The sequence below is a fragment of the Gekko japonicus genome, unplaced genomic scaffold (genome assembly GCF_001447785.1).
Source record: "Gekko japonicus isolate JY-2015 unplaced genomic scaffold, Gekko_japonicus_V1.1 scaffold641, whole genome shotgun sequence".
Lineage (NCBI taxonomy): Eukaryota > Metazoa > Chordata > Lepidosauria > Squamata > Gekkonidae > Gekko > Gekko japonicus.
Genome location: NW_015177027.1, coordinates 412,097 through 428,422, shown reverse-complemented (window position 1 = coordinate 428,422; position 16,326 = coordinate 412,097). Strand labels below are relative to the sequence as shown.

At 45.9% G+C, this 16,326-nt stretch overlaps 1 pseudogene; it reads right to left on the bottom strand.

Moving 5' to 3' along the window:
* Positions 1-2,582: 2,582 nt before the first annotated feature.
* On the bottom strand, positions 2,583-10,896 carry LOC107124382 (annotated as a pseudogene).
* Between the last annotated feature and the right edge of the window lie 5,430 nt (positions 10,897-16,326).

Below are 16,326 nucleotides of genomic sequence, written 5' to 3'. Positions count from 1 at the left end.
CACTGTTGCTCCCCCCCCCCAGTACTATGGTTTGGTGATCTTAAATGGCCTTGAGGACTTAGATCCCTATGGCAATGTTACTTGTTCAAAAGTTTATTATGGTCATAAGACCAGTCACAATAAATACAGATAAAAAGGACCATTTAAAATGAATAAATACATAAAGGATATGGCGATATATGTATAAAAGACACACTCATATCTGTGTAAAAAACACACTCATTTCATTAATTGATATTACTTGTGTGACACACAGGGGCACCAGTGTTATTGATTACATTTTTCATTGAATCATAGAGTTGGAAGGGACCTCCAGGGTAATCTAGTCCAACCCCCTGCACAATGCAGGAAATTCACAACTACCTCCCTCCCGCATACTGCCAGTGACCATTTAATGCCCAGAAGATGACAAAAAAACCTCCAGGATCTCCAGCCAAACTGGCCTGGAGAAAAATTGCTTCCTGACCCCAAAGTGGTGATCAGCATTTCCCTGTGCGTGTAAGAAAGGGCCACAAGAACTAAGCACTGAGGCAGCCCTTCCTGCCCTCCCTCTCATGATCTGCTGCCTCAGTTCACAGACTCAGCATTGCTGCCAGATGGCCATCTGTTTGAAAACCTCCAAAGAAGGATGTTGAATACGAGACTCAAGGCAGCAGGTGAACAGTGATTACAGCTTTATTTACAAGTCGGAAGAAATCAAGAACGAGACAAAAACATAGAGCAACAGGCTCTCTTTTAAACAGTCCGGACTTGGGTAGCCACACCCACAAGTCATGTAAGAACCAATCATTATTTACAGTTAAGGTCCAATCAGAGTGCTTCCCTCCAGAACATTGCGCAGCTCTGATTGGTCTATTTACAATCCTGTTTGGAACTCAAGCTCATACAGATCTCAGGGCTTCTAGTGTCCTGGCCCCACTGGTGGACCTCCTGGTGGCACCTGGTGTTTTTGGCCACTGTGTGACAGAGTGTTGGACTGGATGGGCCATTGGCCTGATCCAACAGTGGCTTCTCTTATGTTCTTATGGAAGCCCAGGTTAGCCTGATCTCATCAGATCTCAGAAGCTAAGCAGGGTCAGCCCTGAGTAGTACTTGGATGGGAGACCACCAAGGAAGTCCAGGGTTGCTTCATATTGGCAGGCAATGGCAGGCCACCTCTGAGCATCTCCTGCCTTGGAAACCCCAAGAGGGGATGCCATAAGTCAGCTGCGACTTGACAGCAGTTTCTACCACCACCAGATTCCTCTCGACTTATTCAGTAAGATGACATCAAGAGCATCAGAACAAAGTCGGAGTCCAGTGGCACTTTTAAGAAGAAGAAGAAGAGATTGGATTTATACCCCGCCCTTCACTTGGAGTCTCAGAGCGGCTAACAAACTCCTTTCCCTTCCCCTCCCCCCAACAGACACCCTGTGAGGTAGGTGGGGCTGAAAGAGCTCTTTTAAGGACTGCCCTTGAGAGAACAGCTCTGAAAGGACTTGTGACTGACCCAAGCTCACACCACCAGCTGCATGTGAAGGAGTGGGGAATCAAACTCAAATCACTACACCAAACTGACCGACAAAGCTTTATTCAAGGTATGAGCTTTTGTACGCGCACACACTTCCTCGGATGAAATGAAACAGAATTTACCAGTCCATAATATGAGGCAGGGGTTGAACAGCAAATCACCATACGACATAACGAAGACGTTTTTACAGATGCAAACAGGAAGAACAAGCTAAGTTTATAAGGTCACCATTGTTTGGATTCAATATCTGGGGGAAACAGTGAAGCAATAGATGTGTCGGAATTGAAGAAAGATGTGTAAATGTATCATTCTGAATTGTGGAGTGCTAAGACTAACGTTCCGTGCACCTTGGTGTTTAGTCATGCCGGCCACATGACCACGGAAACGTCTTTGGACAGCGCTGGCTCTTCGGCTTTGAAACGGGGATGAGCACCGCAACCCTAGAGTCGGACTCAACTGGCTTTCGAGCAAGGGAACCTTTAGCTTTAAGACTAACTACCTGAGACCCTGTTGTCACGCTCTATCGGTCTCCTCTCAAGCACAGAGGTTCACTTGGATCTATCAATAAAAAAGCTATCCAATACTTTCAGATCACACACATGTTGTAAAGAAGAACACAGTGGTTTCAAACACAATCATGCCTATTCATGATGTTAGGGAAACTATCTGGATTTGTAACAGTCAATGGCCCTCTCTGCTTCATGGGATGGCTGATCAATTTGTTGTTTCACACCAGATTCCTCCTCATGAAGATTATATTTTGTAGGCTAGAGGCTGAAAATCCATCCGTGTGACTTCTCTGAGTAGAAATCTTTGCATACTTGGGAAAGGAGAGACACCTTGGAAGGGTATAGGAACCTTATTTCTCTTGGTGTGATCCAAGCAAGGCTCTTTAAATGGTAAGTCACTCCCTGATGTTTAGCTCCATTCTGCTATTGGCACGGGTCTGGGGCCCCTCCTCACCTGTCTTAACATCGTCCGCAGGTACAAAGAAAACATTCACAAAACCTTTCTTGAACAGAACAAGAAGGGACATCTTAAAGACTTCCTGGAATTTCTCCCCAACAAAAAGTTAGAGAATGGGGGTGAAACAAATATTGAAACACACCCCAGTCGTCCTAAAGATATACAGAACCTGTAATACTACTTTAGGCATATCTGGAAGCAAAAGGAAAGCAAAGTAGAGGTGGTAGGGAAGCCAGCAGAGAACGAAGGAGGCCACGGCAACCACCAAGACTCTGAAAGGCTTCCTGTTCTTCACCAACCTTTTCTTCTTCATTTCCCATCCCATCCCACAGTAGCAGCCCATGATGATGGAGAAGGGTACCATGAAACCCAGCAGGAACCGGACCACAAAGAGAGACAAGTGAATGCGATTCCAGTCAGGGCTTCCATTCTGGAACCACCCCAGTCACTGGAGAAAGCATAATTGTTGGCGCACTCAATCCTGCAATTCTCTACTGCTCGAGACTCCCTGAAAGCCAGGTAGGGAGCGCTCAGAGTGAGGGAAGTGAGCCACACACCTGCTATCACCCTCCGTGCCCGGGAAACGTTGCGGTTATACTGGGACCACACAGGGTAGCGGATGAGGAGGTAACGGTCCAGGCTGATGATGGTGAGGAGAAAGACTGAGGTGTACATCCCCAGTGAAACAAGGGAGTTGATAACCTTGCACATAATTATGCCAAAGACCCAGTGGAAGCCGAGGAAACTGTTGAAAGCAAAGAAAGGTATGATCAAACAGGAGATGAAGTAAGTGAGAATGAGATGGAGGAACCAGAGGGTATTCACTGTTCTCTTCATCTTAACTCCTAGCAGGGGTCATTTCATAGAAAAAGAGCTAGGGTAACTCATTAGCATAACTCATTCGCATATGCCACACCCCCTGACATCAGGGGCCCGGCGGTGGACCTGCAAGGCCAGCGGGAGTGCGAGGAAGCCCCGCCAAGGCCCTCCCTGGCCCCAGGCAGGCAGGGGTGGGGAGAGGTGGGGAGGAAGCAACTTACCCTACCTCTTCTCCTGCCTCCTCCTGGCTGAATGAGGGCTGGAAGCGGGGCGGCCAGAAGCAGGGGGCGGGGCTTTGTCATGTGCCCCGCCCCCTGCACCTCACCTGGGGGAACTGCGTTCCCCCGCGTTCCCCCCCGAAATGACCTCTGACTCCTAGTATCCATAGGAAGAGCCCGTTGATCGATGTCCCCACCAGGGAGGATACTAAGATGAAGGTGGAAGGGCCAGGTTCGTGGGAGCTATGTCGGTTGTAGCGAGGCTGCCATTTGTTCTTGTGGCTGAGGCATTCCCCCAAAGGATAGATATGTTTCCTGAGGAGAGATGGAAAGGAGGTTAAGGAAGGGATGGGAAGAGAGAATAGAGGAGGGAAGAAGAGACGAGAAGCAATTAGAGGCAGAGAATTTCTGGGTATGAAAGGAAACATGTATATATATTTTTGTCCATCTTATATATGTTGTACCTCTGAATAGTTTTTATTGAATTGTTTAAATTGTTTTCATCGTTTTATGATGCCAATGGGCCTGTAAGCCGCCCTGACCCTGCCTCGGTGGGGGGGGGGGTTATAAATCAAGTAAATAAATAAATAAATAAATAAAAATAATATTTCAGTTAAGTTTATGCACTGTGCACTATGCCAATAAACAAACGATGTTAACTCAGAAGTAAATCCCATTGAGGGCAAGAGGCTTGCTCCCCAGTTATGTGTGGTCGGGACTGCAGCCTAAATATCGTAAAGAGACGAAGAAAAAACAGTGGTGCAGACAGAGGGAATAGATTCTTTATTCCAGATATCAATACCGCTACACATTTTGTGGCAAGTTTCTTCAGGGAGTTCTGAATACATTTTTTTAAAACGAAAGAGAAAAGAAAAAAAAGAGGGTTTTTTTGAATCATTTTTTATTCAACAAACAACAACAACACACAACATACAAATAAAAACGAGAGCTTGGCACCCTGTATTGTGTCCAATTCACATCTCCTATGTAGCTAAAAAAAATAAATACCATAACCCGTGAACTATAAGTGACCAACAGGATATTGGTAAATTCATATGACAGTTATCTAAGCATTCCACCGTCATTTTCCTTTAATAAAACAAAATCAAACGCCTTTCCAGCCTACCCAACGATTCCAACCTTTGATAAAATACATTCCCTTTTTAGTTTCCCTTGCTACGCACACATACCTATGTGTTTTTCACACTAACTTACTGTTTGTTTATTAATGAAAATAAACATTTGAATTATTCTTTTTGGTTTAATTCCATCTATTAGTCTATATTTTAGTACACTTTCTACCCTATAAACTCATATAGCTTAATTTCTTAACTATATAGGCCCTTCTAGTTAATTACTCTCTAGTATAACAAATTAACTTTCTGCATCAAAATACGTACTTAAATATTTTTTGTTGGGAGTTCCGGCTGGCTTCCAAGTTGGCCACGCCTAGCAGGAACCTATTAGCATAATAGGCCACACCCAACATTAGAAACTCATTAGGATTGGCTACATTAGGGGTGTGTGGCCTAACATGCAAAGGAGTTCCTGCTACAAAAAAGCCCTGGGTTTTGACAACAAACAAGGTAAGCAGAATAAGAAGGGAAAGGTGGGTGTGGCTGGATGAGCACACTTCTGGTAAAATGGGGTGTGTGGCCTAATATGCCAATGAGCTGTGCTGTCGTGGGTGTGGCCTAATATGCTAATGAGTTTCTGCTGTTGGGTGTGGCCTATTATGCTAATGAGTTCCTGCTGGGCTTTATCTACAAAAAGAGCCCTGGCCGTATCTGATAATCTACCTCAGCATCTAAACATTGTGGGTTTGGGAGAGCAAGAAGTTGGTCAGTGTTGCACAATGTACCAAACGTGAGCCTGTCTTGTACCAAACGAGTGCTTGTGTCTGTGTTGTTAAAGCAGAAGAAGAGTTGGTTTTTATACCCCGCTTTTCTCCTAGTCAATTTATTCAACTTATATGACTGATGCTCTCATGCATACTTAGACAAATGCCGCTGGGGAAAAGTTGTTTGACTGTGCAGTGAACTATGGCCTTGAGGACTTAGATCCCTATGGTGATTTTACTTGTGTGACACACAGGGGTGCCAGTGTTATTGATTATGTTTTCCATAGAACCATAGATTTAGAGGGGATCTCCAGGGTCATCTAGTCCAACCCTCTGCACAATGCAGGAAATGTAAGAAAGGGCCACAAGAACTAAGCACTGGCCTATCCCTCCCTGTCCTCCCTCTCACGATCTGCCTCAGTTCACAGAATCAACATTGCTGTCAGATGGCCATCTAGCCTCTGTTTGAAAACTTCCAAAGAAGTAGAGCCCACCACCTCCCGAGGAAGCCTGTTCCATTGAGAAACCGCTCTGTCAGGAAACTCTTCTGATTTAATTTCAACTCATTGGTTCTGGTCCAAACTTCTGGGGCAACAGAAAACAACTTTGTGCCATTCTCTACATGACAGCCCTTCAAGTGCTTGAAGTTGTCTCAGTAGTTCTTTTATCACAGATATGTGAGTTTAAGGAAGACGACTATCAGGGTGGGGATCACTTCCCTTCGAATGTCACTATTTTTATCCCACTGTGATGTCAATTGTAACCATATCTCAGCCCTTACAAAAATCAAGAGCTGTGAGGCCAATGAAGTGGATGTTTGTCCGATTCCCCATGCATTCAAAATAAATCCACGGTTGATGAACAAAGTAGAATTTATTGTAAAGCGATGGTTAGATCAGGAACAGAAGAATTGTTAGTAATGACTACAAGTCTCATAGGGAAACATAATAAAGGAACTTGAACCAGGTTAGAGCCAATGAGCCCAATTCCCGCTGGCGGGAATGTAGATAAAACGAGCGCCCAATTCCTTGGGAACTCAACGGTTCTACAACATAAACACAAGTTCAGTTCTCAGGCATCAAATACATAATAAGCAGAGCAATGCCATAACTCCTCCCCACCTCCAGCTGTGTGACCTTGAGCAGTTCCGCAGCGTAGCAAGCAAAGACAGTAAACACCTACTCAGGAAGAAACATGGGGGGAATGACCAGAGCATAAGGTAACATGTAGAACAGAGCACACCACTCAATGGCAGCTTGCTGACAATGTTAGACTCAGCATCCATGGCAACAAATAATATGAATTCTGAGGTCTGTAGGTTTTTTTATTAAGGATTTATTAATGCAGAAAGATACATGGTGTATGCTTGACCAGTTAACAAACATCTTAGACCCCACTTTTCTCTAGCTTAAGGAGTCTCAAGGTGGCTTACAATCTCCTTCCCTTCCTCTCCCCACAACAGGCACCTTGTGAGGTAGGTGGGGCTGAGAGAGTTCTGAGAGAACTTGTGACTGACCCAAGGTCACCCAGCAGGCTTCACGTGGAGGAGTGGGGAATCAAACCCAGTTCTTCAGATCAGAGGCCTCTACTCTTAACCACTTGTGAAGAAGTGCATTTTTTTTCTTAAGAGGTTTGAAATGAGCAAAATATTTACTCTGGGTTTTAAAAGTCCCCTCCCCCCTTCTGGGTAGAGAACAGGCAGGAAAGGAGGAAGTCAGTTCAATTGCTTTCCAGACTTACCTCAGCCCACCTTCATATAAATGCTAATAGGTCTAGACAAAGGGATGGTCAAGATCCACTCCCAGGCAGGGAACAGAGATTTGGAGGAATTAAATACTAGAGAGACTTCAGGAAGGAAGATTCTAGAGACTTCAAGAAAAGCTTCGCTGACCTGACCTGATCACAAATATAGATGCCTGTCCCTATTATCATCTGTGCAAATATTCAAAAATTGCATCAATCAATGACAAAACATCAACCAGTAACAGAGTATCAACAAAACATCAACAACAACAGAGCTGAAATACCTATACTACAAGGCAGACTTCAGTACTAAGCAGGGCCGGCTCACTCACTAGGCGAACTAGGCATTCGCCTAGAGCATGCCAGCCCTTAGGGGCGCCAAACTGCACCCACCAAAAGCCTCCCCATTGCATTTCCGCAGCTGGGTGACCCCCACCGCTGCCGCCCGCTGCCTCTTTGGCCAGCTAACTTCTCCCTGCCTGCCCCTTCGGCTTCCCAGTGGAGTGCGAGCGCTTCTCCTCCTCATCGCGGCCGGGGACTGGCAGCTGCAGCAGCAGCGGCAGGGCCAGGGGAGCAATGGCTTGTGAGCACCCCGCTGGTCAGCCTCTTCTCTGGGCACCCTGACGAGGGGCACCAAACTGCACCCACCCCTGCCAAAAAAGCCCTCCCCCCACTGGCTCTGACTGGGTGGCTGCCGCCTCCTCTTTGGCCAGCTAACTTTTCAGGAGGAGGAGCAGCAGCACAGAGGGGGGGCAGAAGGGGAAATTGGTGGGCGCACGGGGGGGGGCGCCAGAAGGGATCCTCGCCTAGGGTGCAAAATAAGCTGGGGCCGGCCCTGGTACTGATACAAAACTTAATTGTTACATTAACAAAAAAAATCTGAAATAATGATGACTGCTCAAGGAATATGGAGAATTTTTCCAGTACCAGATGCTACTTATTCATGAGGTTTGACTGAAACATGGGATTCTCATTTGACCTCTTCACAGCCGCTATTTTATCAATATATATATATATATAGTCCCACAGACACATATTCCCGAGAGCATTCATTTCACTTGAAGGTGGGGCAAAAGTCAACATGCCAACATGAGATATGTAGTGACAGACTTCACGTTCCTGGGATCCCAGATCACCGCAGCCTGTGACAGCAGCCATGAAATTAAAAGACTCCTGCTCCTTGGGAGGAAAGCGATGGCGAACCTAAACAGCATGATAAAAAGTAGAGACATCACCCTGCAAACAAAAGTCCGCGTGGTCAAAGCAATGGTATTCCCAGTAGTCATGTATGGCTGCGAGAGTTGGACTCTAAGGAAGGCCGAGTGCCGAAGAACAGATTCTTTTGAACTATGGTGCTGGAGAAGACTCTTGAGAGTCCCTTGGACTGCAAGAAGATCAAATCAGTCAATCCTAAAAGAAATCAACCCTGACTGTTCCCTGGAAGGCCAGATAATGAAAATGAAGCTCAAATCCTTTGGCCACCAAATGAGAAGGGAGCACTCACTGGAGAAGACCCCGATGCTGGGAAAGATTGAAGGTCAAAGAAGACGGGGACGGCAAAGGATGAGATGGTTAGACAGTGTCATAGATGCAACGAAGAAGAAATTGAGCCAGCTTCAGAGGACGGCGGAAGACAGGAAGGCCTGGCGGGATCTGGTCCATGGGGTCGCGAAGAGTCGGACTCGACTGTGCAACTGAACAACAACAAAAGTTCAAAAATAGCTGAGATTATAGATTCAGGTGGGTAGCCTTTTTGGTCTGAAGCAGCAGAGTAAAGTTGGAGTCCAGTGGGCACCTTTAAGACCAACTGTAACGATTCCATGTTTTACTGTGTGTGTGTGTGTTTAAAAGTTTGTTGGCATGGCTGTGTGGGACAATCTAGAATGCTGAAATAGGCAAGTTGTGTGATTGGTGAGTGACAGAGAGGGGGAGGGGTTTTGGAATGGATGCTGTGTGGATGATTTGAAGGTCTTTGAGGTGTGACTGTTAGGTATGACAGTTTATGATGACAGTTGAGAAAGTTAGTTAGTGAGATGACTGTGGAGTAAAACAGAGTCAGCAGAGAGTGCTGTGTGAAAGCAGTTGTTATAAGTTCTGTCTAGTAAAAGAGTTAAGCAGTTTGTTCTTTTAAGGTCTGAGAGTTAAGAGCTGGGCATGAAAGAAAGTGACCAGCAGTTCTGTGTTGAAACAAATATAAGCTGAAGTTGAATGTTTAAGAAACAGTTAACATATATGGCCTAAGGAAACTATTGTTACATAGTGACATGCCCAGAGCCGTCAGTGAAGAGAAAAGTGTGTGAAACGGCAAATAAAACTACTTTTATTTAAGATAACAGTTCTGAACGAAATTCCTCAGGAAATAACACATAGTCCTTCATGAATGCCTAGACCCTGGGCCACATTACCAAACCAGAAGAAGAAATATATTATAGTAAGAGGCTGGGAAAGCCTTAAATTTCCCTGGTGGCGGCGAGAATACCCTACAGAGTAAAAACATAAGAACTTTTAAAGGCAAACCAGACCTCCCCAAATAAGAGGTCGTCACACCAACATATTTTTATTCTGGGCATAACCTTTCCTGTGGATGCTTACTTCTTCAGATCCAAAGACGTGTGCATGCACACGAAAGCTGATACCTTGAATAAAACTTTGCTGCTGTTAAAGGGGCCACTGGACGCAAACCTTGTCTGCATTTTTTAAATGTCATCCAGTGGTTGTAGCTAAACTGAATGTCAATACTGCAAAGATTATAGTTAAGGCTGAAACTTCAGAGAATTGCAAATGAGCAAGGAGGTCAATTACTGCTGTGAGGCAGAATAAATAAATACATTGTCTGTCCTTCTGCTAGGACAGGAGTGGGCGTATGAAGGCCAGTGAGAGGGACTAATCGTGAGAGGAATCAACACACACACCTTGTTATCTCTTCCCTCACAATTCAAGCACCGAACTTAGTCTCTGTGTTTGTAGGAAACTGATTTTTGTGTGTGCGAAGGTGGAGACTTCCAAGTCTTACCTTCACTATCAAAAGCCTGGCTTAAAGCGTATAGAAAAAAATACCATGGATATGAGACAGAGGATTAAATCTTAACCATGACTTAAAGCATCCTGCAAAGTAGTAGAAGAAGAAGAGATTGGATTTATCCCCCGCCCTTCACTACCCAAAAGTGTCTCAGAGTGGCTTACAAACTCCGTTCCCTTCCCCTCCCCACAAGAGATGCCCTGTGCAATGTTCCCTCTAAGATGGGGAGTCTTTTGAGCAAAAATTCTACCTTGTGAGCTAGTGGCATTAAAGTTGTGAGCGAGTAGTTTGGCTGCTGTATAATTTAGTTTGCTCTGGAGCCATCCCTTCCTGAGCGAAGACAAAAATGTGTGAGCCGGAGACTTAAAAACTGTGAGCTAGCTCACACTAACTCAGCTTTGAGGGAACACTGCCTGTAAGGTAAGGTGGGGCTGAGATATCTCTGACAGAAACTGCTCTTTTTTCAAGAACAGCTCTTATCAGAACTATGGCTTGCCCAAGGTCATCCAGCAGCTGCAAGTGGAGGAGTGGGGAATCAAACCCGGTTCTCACAGATTAGAGTCCGCGCACTTAACCACGACACCAAACTGGTATAGGATGAAAAGGAGGTGAATGCCCCTGTCACTTGATTAATAAGAAACCAGGACTTCAACTCAAGGTCTTTGGAGTGGGTGGGAGAAGAAAATTCATCTCCTTTGTGTCTGTCTTTTTTAGGCAGCCCGTTATTATTCCTGCTTGCTAGGTTGGCTCAAAGAGTTGTAGACTTACCAAGGGCATTCATGGTTGGAACAAGACTAAATCCCAACCCAAACATGAGATCACTGGATCACATTTGCTCACAAAGAAAGATAGTATCGAAATCCAGCCTTGAAGATGTTGACAGCGATATCGGTTCTAAAGCCAAACTCCAAAACCAACAACACAATCTGTGTGTCGTCTTCCCTTTAGAGGTAGTAACTCATAGGTAAAACATCCACCTGAGAGAGTGGACAGCTGCTGCCAGTCAGAGTAGACACTACTGACTTTGCCAGTAGCAAAGAGCAAGGCAGAATCTGCATTTGTCTTTCCCACCGGTGTCCCAGCCTTTTGACTCAGTCTTCAAAAAAGCTGTCTACATTTGGTGTCGTTTTCATACCTCAACAGTGCTAGCATACTTTTGCACGTCCGCATATGTTTATCGTCCTTTTGGGGCAGCTCCAGTGTCATTGCGCCGCCACACAGCTTTAAAAGAATCTTCTCCAAACAACATTCAAACAAGCCTAGAGAAAGATGGCGTCACGGCAGCACGAAAATGATTTAAAAATGCAAATGCAGATTCGGCCTGAGAGTCCAGTAGCACCTTGAAGACTAACAAAATTTGTGATGGGGTATAAGCTTTCGTGAGTCACTGCTCACTTCTTCAGATCTGACTGGGTGGCCGCCGCCGCCTCTTTGGCCAGCTAAAGTTCATACCCCATCGCAAATTTTGTTCGTCTCCAAGGTGCTACTGAACTCTTGCTTTCTTTCTACCACTACAGACCGACGAACACTGCTATCCATCTCGATCCCAAACTGACTTTGATGGACCAGGGGGTCTGATCGGGTTGTAAGGCAGCTTCATGCACCCACATGTTCAACGTTTAGAGGTAAAAATGTCAAGAACTGTAAAACAAACCAACAACAACAACAACACCCAACTGGCACTGCTCCACAAGACCAGCGTGGCACAAAAGCATTCTAGAACACAGCAAAAAAAAAATGTTTTCAACTTAGCCTGGAAAGCGTGAATGTACAGTCGTGCTCTCAGCAATAAAGGACGAGAGTTCCAGGATTTGGAAGAATTGTGGGAAATGAAGGCTAAAATGCAAAGCTTACCACTGAGGCTCTCTCCCCATCTCTTCTTCTCACTAGTTCTGTCCCCTTTCCTGCCCTTTCCTCCTTTCCCCCTCTATGGTTGCCTCCCCGCCCCCCGCCCCAAGTATGCCTTTAAACATTTCATCTCAAGCAGATGCTTAACAAATGCAGCTTTTTATCAGGGTGGAGGACGTACTGGATCACCCCCCTTCCCCCACCCTCATCATGCATCTTTTGAAGGAGAAAATCCCACCAGGGGGGAAAGGTAGCATGTTCCCTCTAAGCTGTGGAGTCTTGTGAGCAAAAATTCTACTTTGCGAGCTACTGGCATTCAAGTTGTGTGCGAACGATTTGGCTCCTGCGTGAATTAGCTTGCTCTGGAGCCGTCCTTCCTGAGCTAAGACAAAAATGCGTGAGCCGGAGGCTAAGAAACTGTGAGCTAGCTCACACCAACGAAGTTTAGAGGGAACACTGGTAGCAACCTTCTTTCTTAACCTTACCTTACACAGGAAGATCTGGTGAGCCTCCAGCTTGGGTTGTTAACTTCAGCAGACGACCAGGGGACATTGGCGGAACAGCTAAAATAATACGACGGGAAGACTAAAATTTAAAAGAAATGAAAGTGGGGGAGGGGGGAAGCGCCTGTAAAATGCGTATATTGAGGAATATGCGGTTTACCACATCCCCCCCTTCTCCAAAGTTCTAACATTGAACAGCTGCAGGCCAGTCAGACATTTAGCTGATGAGTTGTCTCTGTCACGACAATTCAGTCCCGTCTATCACATTATTACATTTTCAACCCACCCTTCCTCCGAGTTGGTCATGCCGACACCTGTAGTTCTCTCCTTCTCTTGTTTCACCCACAAATCTATTGGGATTTTTTGTTTGTTTGTTAATGTAGCAGAGTTTTGCCCAGTCGTAGAAGCGTGATAAATCTCCCAAGACGTATATTACAACAAAGGTAAACTTACATTTATTCAAGTAGATCCGGTTCACATTCAGGTTGCAGTCGAAAGGAGAGAGACGCCTACTCTAAAGAGTACTTTTCGTATCGCAAATGGCCAGTTTGTCCCGCATCAAGTGTGAGGGAGTCTGAGGGCATTGTTTCTTCAGGAGAGGCCTGCAGAGACATGTGTCTCCACGGAAGGACATGTAAAGTGAGTGAGAGGACAGAGAGAGAGAGGAGGAGCCAGAGGGCAGCTCCCAGGTTAAAACAGAATGGCATCCCATTCAAGGAGATTAAAAAAGGTAAAGGTTCCCTTGCTCGAAAGCCGGTCGAATCCGACTCTAGGGTTGCGGTGCTCATCTCCGTTTCCAAGCCGAAGAGCCAGTGCTGTCAGAAGACGTTTCTGTGGTCATGTGGCCGGCATGACTAAACACCGAGGCACACGGAACGCTGTTACCTTCTCACTGAAGCGGTACCTATTTATCTACTTGCAATGTCTTGCTTTCGAACTGCTAGGTTGGCAGAAGCTGGAACTAGAGATGGGAGCTCACTCCGTCACGCGGCACCCGGGTCTCGAACTGCTGAACTACCGACCTTCCACAGCCTGCAGTTCAGCGTCTTAACCACTTGAGCTCAAGGAGATTACACATATATATACTTCGAGCGATGTAAAACCCCCCAGTCTCTAGACATGCTGAGTTGCTCCTTCCAATCCTGGAAAGTTGGTTAGGCTGAGAGAGAAAATTCTACTGAAGACTGTATCTGCTGCAGAGTTCTGTGCAGCTCAAAAGCTGTCACGCAATCAAGAATTCCTATCAATTAAAAGTTATTTTAATTTTCTTGCCTGGGACCCATCAAACTTAGTTCTAGTCCTGAGCCTCAGGACACTCATATGTCTCCCCACCCTCCACCCCCACGCAGGACAGAAAGAAGTTGGGAGAAAAGCAATCTTGGAGAGCCAGTTTGGTGTAGTGGTTAAGAGCGCAGACGCTAATCTGGGAAAACTGGGTTTGATTCCTCACTCCTCCACAGGCAGCTGCTGGTGTGACGTTCGGTCAGTCGCAAGTTCTCTCAGAGCTGTTCTTCAAAGAGCAGTTTCTCTCAGAGCTCTCTCAGCCCCACGTACCTCACAGGGTGTCTGTTGTGGGGAGGGGAAGGGAAAGGAGATTGTAAGCCGCTCTGAGACTCCAAGTGAAGGGCGGGGTATAAATCCAATCTCCTCCTCCTCCTCCTCTTCCTCCTCCTTCCAACTATGAAAAAAGGTAAAGGTAAAGGTTCCCTTGCTCAAAAGCCAGTCGAGTCTGACTCTAGGGTTGCCGTGCTCATCTCCGTTTCAAAGCCGAAAAGCCAGTGCTGTCCAAAGACGTTTCCGTGGTCATGTGGCTGGCATGACTAAACACCGAGGCGCACGGAACGCTGTTACCTTCCCACCGAAGTGGTACCTATTTATCTACTTGCAATTTCTTGCTTTCAAACTGCTAGGTTGGCAGGAGCTGGAACTAGAGACGGGAGCTCACTCCGTCATGCGGCACACTCGGGTCTCGAACTGCTGAACTACCGACCTTCCACAGCCTGCAGTTCAGCGTCCTAACCACTTGAGCCAACTATGAAAGAGGTATGCAATTTTCCCAGAATGATGTTTCATTTTTCAACCTACTGTTACACTATTTCCTACTAGCGTTTGATTTGATAACATCTGTAGGACCTTTTTATGTACAGACATTTAATATGGGATGTTCATTTAAGATCCTCACCTAAAAGTTATGTATGCACTTAAGTTCTGTCAAGTCCCAACCAACTAATGGCTTCTAAGGCAAGTGAGAAACAGAGGTGGTTTGCCATTGCTTTCTTCTTCAGGGCCTTCCTTGGTAGTTTCCCTTCCAAGTACCGACCCTGCTTAGCTTCTGAGAACTGATGACATTGTGCTATACCATGCCACTTTCACAGGGCTTAGAGGGCAACTGATCATTAGCAAATATTATTTGTTCTGAGTAAATATTATTAGTCATTCATTGCTTCCATTTTATCTTTTACGAAGACATTGGGAGGGGCTTTTCTCTCTCTCTCTCTGTTCAACTGCTGCCACCCCCTGACCTTTGTAGCAATTGGCCACTGGGACGGTTCGGACTCCCAGCTTCCCTTCCAAGTTCTGAGGCCTCACCTCTGTGAGTCCTGCTACCCATGACAACAGCTTCCTGCCTTGTGCACCACTGGGTGTCAAGCTCCGGCCTAACGTTCAATTCCTTCTGCTTTCCTTTCCCTTCGCTTGTCATATTGAATTCCTGGGGGGAGGGTTGTTGGAGTGCCTGGGAATAGTAGCCATAATCATTCCTCAAGTTGTGCCCCAAGAGTTGGTTCTCATGTGATTGACATTGGTGAATCACTGTGCCTAGGCTGAGTTAGACAGGGCACCATATATGTGTCTGTGTTGCTATAGAAACGCTGGGGATTCGGTGTGTAAGAGTGTGGAATTTTATGCTTTTACCTATAACCTATAAGCTGCGGTGGCTCAAGTGGTTAAGACGCTGAACTGCAGGCTGTGGAAGGTCGGTAGTTCAGCAGTTCGAGACCCGAGTTGCCGCATGACGGAGTGAGCTCCCGTCTCTGGTTCCAGCTCCTGCCAACCTAGCCGTTCGAAAGCAAGAAATTGCAAGTAGATAAATAGGTACCACTTCGGTGGGAAGGTAACAGCGTTCCGTGCGCCTTGGTGTTTAGTCATGCCGGTCACATGACCACGGAAACGTCTTCGGACAGCGCTGGCGCTTCGGCTTTGAAACAGAGATGAGCACCACAACCCTAGAGTCGGATTCGACTGGCTTTCGAGCAAGGGGAAACCTTTACCTTTACCTATAACCTGTAAGTTCCCGAGGTCTTCTTCAGTCCTAACAAAAGTTCTTGAACCTACAGCAAGAATATCTTCAATAAAGCATTTCACTGCCAATAGTGTGTGTGGAGAGTGCTTTGGCTGGGGACCTGACACTGGAGGAGGAGCCAACTGACTGCTCCTTCCGTTCCTCCTGGCACTCCTTTTAAAATAGCGTGTCCAAGACGGTGGAAGTCTATATGGTACAGAGAACCACTAGCCATGTCAAAAGTTAGAAAGCATTTATTAAAATGAAAATGTTCACAAGCATACTTGCAGCACAGCTTCCAAATGAGCAAGGGATCCAAAAGGAAAGGGTAAAATGCCCTTCTATCAGACTCCTGCAGCAATAATTTCTCAACAACTTTCATGCAAAGAAGTAAAGTTTATTGAAACATTGGAGTATGCAGATGGTCTTTACACCTCTCATGTCAGAACTGGCAATAAGCGTGTGAAGCAAGCAGATATACATAATTCAAGAAGGATCTCCTGATAGCTTGGAGCCAATCACAGAATAGGTGAAAGCCCGCCAAAGCCCCCTCACTCCATGGCAGCTAGAGGCCTAGCTG